Source organism: Triticum dicoccoides, chromosome 7A, assembly GCF_002162155.2.
Source record: "Triticum dicoccoides isolate Atlit2015 ecotype Zavitan chromosome 7A, WEW_v2.0, whole genome shotgun sequence".
NCBI lineage: Eukaryota > Viridiplantae > Streptophyta > Magnoliopsida > Poales > Poaceae > Triticum > Triticum dicoccoides.
In genome coordinates this window covers 296,811,167-296,814,847 of record NC_041392.1, presented here as the reverse complement: position 1 = coordinate 296,814,847, position 3,681 = coordinate 296,811,167, and positions in this window count along the sequence as shown.

Here is a 3,681-nt window from a genome sequence, read left to right as displayed (position 1 = left end):
CGTCGTCCGAGAAGCAGGGATGACCCACAGGGTTGGGCGGCTCAGGGGCGATCTTGAGGTCGTAGCCTTAGTCCTTGGAAGACGCGAATGGTGGCCCGGAGCTTGGAGGAGTCCAGGGATTTGACCTTGACCCGAACCTCCTCCTTGCGAAGCGAGAGCTCATCAACCACGAAGACCTAGCCGAGGTTTCAAGACATGTTGGGGATGGCCCGCTCGAATCTCGCAATGTCGGGTAGACCCGTGATGAGGATCCATGCTGTGTTGAGGACAGCCACCGCCTTTGGGTCGAGCTTGGGCTCCGAGATGTCCACCACCAGCTTGTTGAGGGCCAGGGTAATCTCGGCGCTGCGCGTGCAGTAGTCGAGATGTCCGGGACCTCGATGTGGAAGAAGCCCATGCCCATACATCATCAACTCAGTCACCTCAAGGCGGGATGCCCGGAGTCCTTGCATAAGTAGCACATCGGTGGGTTGGTGCACGAAACTTGGAAGTGCCCGAAGAGCCCGCAGTTGAAGCATGGTGGGGCGTCGCGGTCGGCCACAGCCGCCGGCTGGGAGGTGGCCGCAGCCAATGGTGCCGAGCCGGAGGTGCCAGGGGCCGGATGCCCACCGGATGCGCGGGTAGGCCGCTTCTTCTTGGCACCCTGACGCCCGCAGTTACCGTTGCCCCCGTTCGAAAGCAAGAACTGGGGCTGGTTTTGCGGCGGTTGGTACCGGCGTGGCAGAATAGGCGGGGCGAGCTCTTGCTGACGGGCCGGGGGCTAGGAGCGAGCCGACGGGGCGGGGGAGAGGTTGCGATCCCGCCGACGCACGGGGAAAGGGGAACGCCGGCGGGAGGAGCGCCAGTCCTCCGCTGGGGGTAGAGAGCGGGTGCGGTTGTGGCGGTCAGAGCGACCCGGCGAGCGGCTTGCCGGGGAGCGGAGGTCCTCCCGCGCTGGGGAGCGGTGGTCCTCCCGCGTCGGCGAGCGCCGGTGGTCGCGGTTTTAGAGCTGTCGTCGGAGGTCCATTCCCGCCGCTGGCCGTCTTGGGATGGACGGGGCTGATCCCGCCACGCGTCAAGACCCCATTTGGGGCGGACATCACGTCGCCCCACTGGGGACGGGAAGCAGGAGCAGGTGGTCGCTGAGCAGAGGCGGCTGGGAGAGATGGAGGAATGGGGAAACCCTGGGGAGGCCATATCGATCGATCCTAGGAGGCATAGCTGGATCCAGTGGGCCTGGACTAGCACGCGCTCGCTGGGAGCGATGGAGGAACGAGGACCTGGGGAGGCCATATCGATCGATCCTAGGAGGCATAGCCGGATCCAGTGGGCCTAGACTAGCACGCGCTGGTCCAGCTATCCGAGCCATGGCCCGAGAGGGGTGGGTGGAGAGCGCGGTGCCGGTTGAGGCCTGGCCCAACACCGGACGGCCCAGCCGATCCCAGCCCAACCGAGCGGAGGTAGGGTTGGTCGGGAGGGTTTCCCCTCCTCGAGCAGCTGGCGCCGTTGGGCGGAGCTCTGGCACCCAAGACCTATGGCGAATGGCGCCGACCGTGACATGGAATCGGGAGAAGCCAAATGCCGCGATGAAAGGACGGAATGGGGTGCACCGACCTTGGAGAGCGTGCATCCGGGAGCAAATCCAACAGCGTGGCGCGCCGGCAGCGGAGACGACGGTGGCGTCCGACGATGGTGACCGCTAGGAGAGGCTAGCAGACCAGTGGTCAGAGCGGCGAGCAACACCCCAAGAGGAGCAGTTGCAGCGACAATTCCCGCCCCTCTAGGCAGCGCCTTGCCCCGATGGCGAGCGAGCTGCACTCCGGCGCCCATGACACGGATGGGCCGCGCGAGGGCAGCAGAACCCCCACCCCTGGGGTCTGAGCCGCTATGGTCGCCGTCACACATGCCGGGGGAGGGAGAATGCGGTCGCGGTGCTTGATGGAACGGCTGGCAGCACGATCGTCGTCTTCCGCAAGGTCCGCCCACAACACCTTCAAGGGCGTGGTAGGTGCATCCATCGGTGTTGCCGGGGAGCGGGGGGACACATCTGGCTGGCTGTGGGCTACGTCGGCGCTCGCCAGCGACGAAGATAGCGGGGGAGGCGAGGGAGGGGCGGGCGCTGTCGCCTTGGGGGTCGCTAGAGCACTCGGTTGCCAGAACACTCATCTTTAGCTCTCTTTCATGGCATTGCATCGATTAACAATATGAGGGACTCCTCGAGCTCGTACTTCAACACCTTCCATTGTCGAGCCTGGCAAATGGTCATCGGGCTGCTGGGCAAGCGCACAACCTCCTTAATGGATGGAGGGGGGGAACCCTAGCCGTCGGCCTCGCCCCCTTCCTTCCCTCCCTCGCTGCCGTCGGGCCACGCTGTCGGGCAAAGCCCGCCGGCGCCGGTGGCGGCAGGGCTCCTTCACTTCGCGCTCGGGCACGCTTAGTGTGGGTCAACGACATCCGGCGGTGCATCACGCTGGTGAGAGGCGCGGTGGCGGCGACGGGTTCGGGCGCGGTGGCGGCGGCAGGTTCTGGCGCAGGGTTGCGAGCGCTAGGTGGCGATGCGGTGGGCTTCACGGGGTGGTCTCGCATCCGTGGCTGCGGTGGCGGCCTGGTCTGGGCTCGGCCAGATCTGGCGGGCTGGTGGCGCCTCGCCGGCGGGCGCGGGCGCGTCTGCTACGACGTGTAGCGCGGTTGACGTCGCCTGCGTGCCCGTTCTGGCGCGGCTCGCGGCACCTCTTCTGCTCATCTCCGGGGGCGGATCTCGACCACTCCGGCGCCCTTGTCTGTCGGCGGACGGTCAGGGCGTGCTCCTCGCGCTCCTGTCCTGGCGGCCATGGTTGGGCGTGGCAGGGGGCGATGTAGGGAGAGTAGGCAGGAGGGATGGGTGATGAGGCCACCCGTGACTGGCAGGGGTGCCAGTTCGAGGTTTGCGTCACTCCTCACCCTTTCCCCGACCTGGTGCCCCCAGTTCCAATCTTGGCGCGATGGCGGCGTGCCGGCCGTTGGCGGCTTCAGTTGTGTAGGGGTTTGCTGGCTGGTGGAGGCCCATCCCTTTCGATGGCCGATGATGTGTCAGGATGCAGGGCGGCGACTCTGTGGTGGGAGCTGCGGTGTTCGTGGGCGGTTCTCGTAGCTCGGGTGCGGCCTGGCAGCCTCGGTCGTGGTGTGGCAGGTCTCTCGTGATTTTCGCCCTCTGTATGGAGGTGGAGCATGTGTGCCGGGCAGAATTCCCTGTCTAGCGGTGGTCAGAGCGATGGTGGTGATGCCCGCGGTTGTCGTCCTCTTACCAAAAAAGGGTTTCCCCCCGCTTTAGATTATAAAGCAACCATCACCGAATACATGCGAGATACCGAACAACGCACACACCGCATACACCCAAGGCAAGATACAAAGGTGCCAGGCACCGACACCACCCCACCAACAAACAATAGGGAGGTGAACCGGACCACAACGAAGCCAGGCCTCCAAAGTGATGCCTCCAAGAAGGGCACTACCATGGATAGCCGCCACCGCCCGATCAGCGAAGATCAGGTTTTCATCCAGAGCAAGACCGCAGAGTGGGAACGCCGCGACGGAGCCTTCAGGAAGGGTACAGCGGCAACGGCCACCTCCACCGTCGGACTGGACAAGTGGTGTACCCCGGCGCTCACACCCCACCGGTGCACCTGAACTCCGTCAACCACCCGCAACCATGCCACCCATGCG